The sequence below is a fragment of the Rhinolophus ferrumequinum genome, chromosome 19 (genome assembly GCF_004115265.2).
Source record: "Rhinolophus ferrumequinum isolate MPI-CBG mRhiFer1 chromosome 19, mRhiFer1_v1.p, whole genome shotgun sequence".
NCBI classification, from domain to species: Eukaryota; Metazoa; Chordata; class Mammalia; order Chiroptera; family Rhinolophidae; genus Rhinolophus; species Rhinolophus ferrumequinum.
In genome coordinates, this window is record NC_046302.1 from 3549560 (window position 1) to 3556800 (window position 7241).

Consider the following 7241-nt stretch of genomic DNA (forward strand, 5'->3'; position numbering starts at 1 on the left):
GAAGTGAGGGGAAATGTTTTGAGGAAGATTAATGGCAATGTGTCTTTTACTGTAATAAATTTTTTAATTTAAACATTCACCATAGTTTTCGATCATACCTCATATTTCATCACTAGCTTGCACCCCAAAGTAACTACTATCCTTTTGGTGATTTATCGATTTTTGTAAATTTATGATTCAATAATATTTCTATGCTACAAAACAGTCTACATTACATGTGTTATTGTTTCATAATGTTTGAAACTTTATATACATAGCATCATAATCTAAACTTTACATTCATATGTCTAAAATGTTTCATAAATTGATAATAAATATTTCTTTGATTAACTCAGTACAATGGGGACTAAAACTATCACTCAAGCCATTAATAAACATGTTACTTTGTACTCATTCAAATGATACCTGTGGTGAAGAAGAATGCTAAGGAGTGTTCATTTGATCATTTAATTTACTTTAAGAAAAAAATTCGGAACCTTGTTTTGCCAAAATTCATTCTGGAAATTCTATTTTCATTTTTAATCAGTAAGAAAGGACAGATGGAACAACATGATGAAATAAAGTTACCAAAGTTCTCCAGTTGTCAATTTTTCTTATTTGCAAAATTTCAGTAAACAGAAAGGTGTTAGTCCAGTAAAAGAAAACAAAGCAGCTCACCAGTATGAGAACAACATGGGTAACTTTGTTTTCAAGAGAGTACTGTGAAGAACAGATGGTACTGCAGACATGCTGAGCTGTTTTGTGGTGTCTCAAAAGGAATTCACCATGTACATTCTATTGAGTATTACTAGAGAAAGAAGGTAGAAATCTCAAATGAATACTGTACTTAGAAATGTTACTGCTAGACAGTGATTGTATGTACTGACTACAATAAGGACTACAATACCCAAGTCTAGCATTAGTGGTGTTCCTGTTGGCCACAGTTTTTAAGATGGCCACAGTATAGATGACCATGTTGATGACCCAGAAGAAAAGTAAAGAGGATTTAATGAATGTAGTGATTTTGTTTTTGAGCCAGGCCCATTTACAATTACTTGGAGTAATAGTCAGCAGCTGAAACGTACTCTGGAGGCATGCTGTATACAGAGAAATACTTCGAGTATCTCTTTGAATATAGAGCACTGCTTTACATCCAATATCACCCATCTTGGGCCTAATTCCAAAAGATGACATTATATTTGGAAACCCTCTGAATATGAGTGTCAGGGCATTAGCCAAAGTTAAGTGGGCAAGAATCAAATCTACAAGCTTCTTCTTATGGCGCAGGATTAAGCAGGTGTACAAATATAATGTAAATAAAAAGTAATTCCCCATGAAACCAATACAAGTTTGAAAGGTGAAGAAGATCCAAAACATTATGTCACTGGAAATCATTGTCTTTCAGTCTCTCTTAGATCTTCAAACCAAGGCCAGCACGTCATAATGAGGCTCTGGGGAGAACAGGACACGCCTCCTGAGATCTGAAAATGGCTAGTGCGACCCAAAGACAAGATTTAAAGACCCTTATAGTCCCCTGTCTGCCTTGGGTCAGGAATTTGGGAGGCCTGGCCCTTTTCCCCCAGACTCCACCCTCCAGGGCTTGTCTACCACTTCTTGGTCATTTCTATTTTCCATGAAAAATTTAATTGTATTTAGACTTAAAATGTTTGGGGACTTCCAGTTTCTATTCCAGCATAAGGAAGAAGGTGTCACTCTATTCTCACAAATAAAAAGTTGAACAAACTGAAAATCAACCACTCTTCTTAGATCTGTCAGAGAATTGAGATCATAAGGTGAACCACTGCCCTCAAAATGAGAGAGAGAGAGAGAGAGAGAGAGAGAGAGAGAGAGAGAGAGAAACAGAGAATCACAAGTTACCAGAATAAAAACCTCCAAGCAGAAACCCCGTGGGAACTAGTGGTGCTTGGATTGGAAAACCTGAATTATAACTGACAAATTGTTGGAGTTCAGTAAAATCTTTAGGGGGCCAGTCTTAGAGAGGTGGTCTGCATACCTTTGTGAATTTTGCTTCCAGAAACTTCACCAGATTTTCACAGTGAAGATGGGAGAAAAATCCCCTGTGCTTCTGGCAGGGGGTGGGAAAAAGCAACCATATGAAATACATCCAGAACACTCAATTCTTATTAAGGCCTGTCCTTAAGTGAAACTAACAGAAGCTAGCTGTCTAGCAGGAAGGGAAATACCCAGCTCCAGCCCTCTCTAGCTTTCCTCTCACCTAAGGGGGATAAAACAACTGAGAAGGAATAGTGAGGGACACAGCCAAAGGGTGCAGGCTCACTAAAAATCTGAGACCTAATCACAGGCCTATAGAAAGTTTACCCATTCCACACCTCTCCAGCACATCAGTAGGGCTCCTGTACAACAGGAGAGACAAAAAAAGGACACCAGAGGAAATTTTAACCTCTGACTCCTACAACTAGAGCAAACAGTAAACGCAGCCTAACACCTAGATAGATGAACATCAAATTTCACACTAACGGCCTATTTACCTCAGTTCTTTTTACTTAGTACATTATGCCCAGCTTTCAACAAAAAATTACAAGGCATACTAAAAGACAAAATAAAACAGAAACACACAGTTTGAAGAGATGAACACACATTAGAACCAGACTCTGATATGACAGAAATGTTGGAATCATCAGGTTGTGAATTTGAAACAACTATGATGAACACGTTAAGGGCGCTAATGGAAAACGAGGACAACATGCAAGAACAGATGGGTCATGTAAGCAGAGAGGTGGAAACTCTAAGCAAAATGTTTGCCTACAGCTAAACAAATTATTCGCAATTGTGAGTTCTATTTTATATCTGTGATTGTTTTTCACATTTTTAATACTGTATTTTATATTCTTTCTCTCTGTCTTGTAAGACTTGCCAGAAACTTATCTATCTTATTGATCTTTGCAAACGAAACAGTTCTGATTCTATTTCCCAATTGCCTATTCATTGTTTTGTAATTAATCAATTTCTGCTTTTATCTTTATTAATTCCATTTCTCCTGAGCTCATTTAGTTTATTTTGTAGTTATCTTTGCAACTTCATTAAAGTAATTTATGTTCATCTATTTTCATTATTTCTTACTGGTTAACAAATCATTAAGATCCTGAATCCATGTGACTGTGACAGTACTGAGTCAGTGACCTCATAGAAGTTAGGACTGGCAGGGGAAAAGTTCTCAATGCCAAGGTACAGGGAAGGGCTGAAAAAACAAGATGGATAGACTGTACCTTCTGGTTCCTTGGCACTAGTTATTCCTTTGCTACATCTATTTTAACGTCTGAAAATATTTCGTCATGGGATTGTACTACAGTATGTATATGCAATCCCAAATATTGGACATTTAGGTTCAATTGCAGGTAAGTTTATTAAACATCTGTTTGGGCACCAGGACTTGTATGAGGGGCTGAGGCTACAATGATAAAAAAGACATGTTTTCTGTTCTTATATTTTATTGATGAAAATAATGCAACGGATAAGTCTTGGCAATATCCATTACTATGTATTTAGGATAAATTCTTAGAATTAGACGTGCTAAGTCAACAGGTGTGCACATTTTCACAGTTTTGTGGCAAATTAGCCAAACATCACATATTGATATCAGTGGTATTGAACAATGTCTACCTCCTGAATCACCACTGACTGGTGGAATTTCAAAAATTCTTTGCCAGGTTAAGTGAAAAATTATATCATATAGTTGTTTTTATTTTCTTTTACTGTCAGCATTTGTTGACCATTATATCTTTTGTGAATGGCCTTTGATCCTTTCAGTTTTAGTGTTTTGTCTTTTATTTATTGGCTTATGTTGTATGTGTATAAAGAATACTGTACATGTGTCTTTTTCTGACAATTATGTTGCTAACATGGTATCCATATTTTGGTAGTTTGGTTTTAATATACTTTATGGCACTTTAGGACATATAAATATTGTTAATTTTAAGTTGTCAAATCTATGAATTCTATATTGATTTTGTCTTTGTACTGATGCATAGAAAGAGTTCCACATCCCTGTAATTTAGATAAACATTTAACTATATTTTCCTCATGGTGATGTATTCTTCCATGCAAGGTTAGGGCCTTTATGAAAGTCCTTGTCCAAAAAGTGGGAGAGTCCTCATTTGACAAATTTACTGAGTGCCACCTATGAGCCAGGCAGCAAATCTCTACTGCATAGTCTCTGGCTCTCCTGAGATCTGGTCTGAAATCTGGTCTGAAATCTGTCTGGTCCTCCTTTGCAGGTAAAAGGTGGTAAGGAGAGAAAGAAAGCTTATTCCATGACATATTACAAGACTTGTTTATGATCTTCCTAATTTTGAAGATATTTATAGCTATACAAATTAGTTGAATCTTTGGTTTCAAGACTCTTGTACTATTTTGCATTTCAACCAGCAACAATTGAGAGCTCTTGTTGCTCCACATTCTCAGCAGCATTTTGTGTTGTCACTGTTCTGGATTTTGGCCATTGTAATAGGTGTGTAGTGGTATTTCATTGTTGTTTTAATTTGCAATCTCTAATGACATATGATGCTGAGCATCTTTTCATATGCTCAATTTCCATCTGCGTATCTTTGGTGATGTGTCTGTTCAGATCTTTTGCCCATTTTTAAACCAGTTTGTTCTTTCATCTCCTTGGTTAAATTTTTCTTTTTTTAATTAAAGTTTATTGGGGTGACAATTGTTAGTAAAGTTACGTAGATTTCAGATGTACAATTCTGTGATACATCATCTATGTGTCACATTATGTGTTCAGTTTTCCTTCCATCACCATGTATTTGATCCCCTTTACCCTCATCTACCACCCTTCACCCCTTTACCCTCTGGTAACAACTAAATGATTGTCTGTGTCTATGCGTTTTTGTTTTTTTCTTGCGAAATTGCTCTGGCTACAGCTTTTAGTACAATGTTGAATAGCAATGGTAAAATCTTCAGGTTTATCTGGAGAAACAGACCCAATAGGATATGAAAGCTGGTGATACAATTTTAGTCTGAGTTGAATGGCCTGAGAACCAGGGAAGCTGATTATGTAAATCCCAATTCAAGGGCAGTAGGAGGCCAAACTTCTTATCTCAAACATTCAGCAGAACAGACCAAATTCTCCCCTCCTACGCTTTTTGTTCTTTGCAGACCCTAAATGGATTGATTGCTGGAGGCATTGGAGTGGGCAATCTACTTTACGAGTTCACTGATTCAAATGTTAATCTCACCTGGAAACACGCTGAAAGATACATCCAGAAATTATTTTTAGTCTGGGTACTCTGTGGCTTAGTCAAGTTGATACACACAATTAACTATCACAGTAGGCATCTTTGTCTTGCTTCATTTTAGGGGCAAAGCTAATGGTCTTTCACCATGGAGTATGATATTAGCTGTGTTTTTTTTACTTAAATTCACTTTATCGTGTTGAGGAAGTTTCCTTATAGCTCTCTTACTATTTTTATCATGAAAATGTGTTGGCTTTCATCAAATACTTTTTCTGCATTGATTCAGATGTTCATGTCGGATTTTTTTCCTTCATTCTATTAGTGCTATATATTATATTGATTGATTTTCTTATTTGAACCAAAATTCAGCATAAATCTCACTTGGTCATGACATATAATCTTTTTATTATATTGTTGCATTTGATTTGCTAGTATTTTGCTAGTAATTTTTGTGAAATTTTGCATCTATATTCATAAAAGATATTGTTTTGTGATCTTTTATTATACTATCTTTATGTGCCTTTGACATCAGAGTAATGCTGGCTACATAGAATGAGCTTGGAAGTATTCCCTCCTCTTCAATTTTTTTGGAGGAGTTTGAGAATTATTGTTAATTTTTCTTTAAATGTTGGTAGAATTCACCAGTGAAAGTACTCGGTCCTGAACTTTTCCTTATTGAGAGGTTGTTTTTTTTTTCGTTTTTCTACTGATTCAATCTTTGTTATTTGTGTTGGTTTATGTAAAATTTCATCCCTAAATAAGCTATTCAATAGAAGTGTGGGACCAGGGAAAAAATTTAACACTTTGTGTTTGCGTTGTTTTCTCACTATCTTACTGGATATGAGACGTGGAGTCTCTGGAACAGGGTCTGTATTTTCTCCATTCAGATTTCAGGTTAAAAGAAATAACATCATAATGTATTTCTCTCTTGCTACAGATCAAGCCACAAGGATCCTATAAAAGGAAGCTCACCTTTATATAGCAGCACCTCCAGGAAGTTTCTGATGTCTAATAAACAAGAGAGTTAACTGGCATGAAGGAGGCCTGACAGAAGCAGTTTAGGACAGCAGGTTCTCTGGAACAGGAGCCAAGCAGAGGCCTTGTTGATGAATGGTAAAAAGTGGGATAGGTTTTGGCTATCTTAAAATAAGGGGGTGGGGGATGGGAGATGAGGGTAAGGGGGATCAAATATATGGTGATGGAAGGAGAACTGACTCTGGGTGGTGAACACACAATGGGATTTATAGATGATGTAATACAGAATTGTACACCTGAAATCTATGTAATTTTACTAACAATTGTCACCCCAATAAATTAATATATATATATATGGCTACCTTGTTACCAACCTCTAATTCTGAAAACTGACTGACTAGAGTCTCTCTCCAGATAATCCCAACTCCTAGGGTTTGCATCTTGCCTTTGGAATTATTTCTATATTGCATTTTTAGTTTCCTTACCATTCTTTTCTTTAAATTCTTGTTATATAGCAGCATGCCTGTGTTGCTTTTGCATGCCTCCATCACTGATTCACACTACAAGTCTCTGTTACAAATTTTTCCATGATTAATCATCTAAAATGTAAGGTGTTTGCCTGCTTTTTGAATTCAAGAGTTTGTTCATCTTTAACTATCTCTTGATTACTTAGACCTACTAGGCCTGAAGCTGAAATGAATGCTACCAAGTAGCAAGTTGGTAAAATGGATCAGTTTTTCTTCAGGGGGGCAGGTGCTGGGGTTCTGCCACTATGCTCACTTTTTTAGAAAATGGGAAGACATAACCTTCTCCATTTGGAAACCTCAAATAAGGTTTGGGGCATGTTTTGAGGTCTTTCTATAACTTTTTTTTAATTTACACACTTTATACATAATAACTTGTTTAACACTTTTAATAATCCTCTGATTTGGTATCATCATCATACCTATCAGGATATTGAAGCACTGCAAGACTAAGTAATTTGGCCTCGTTAGCCAGTAATTTCGATTAGTAATTTAACAATGAGTAATTTCTCAAGGGGACTGTAATTTCAGCAAGGGGACTGGA

General features: G+C 36.0%; 1 pseudogene; it reads right to left on the reverse strand.

The window, feature by feature from the left end:
• Positions 1-451: 451 nt before the first annotated feature.
• Positions 452-1374, reverse strand: LOC117038669 (vomeronasal type-1 receptor 3-like; annotated as a pseudogene).
• Between the last annotated feature and the right edge of the window lie 5867 nt (positions 1375-7241).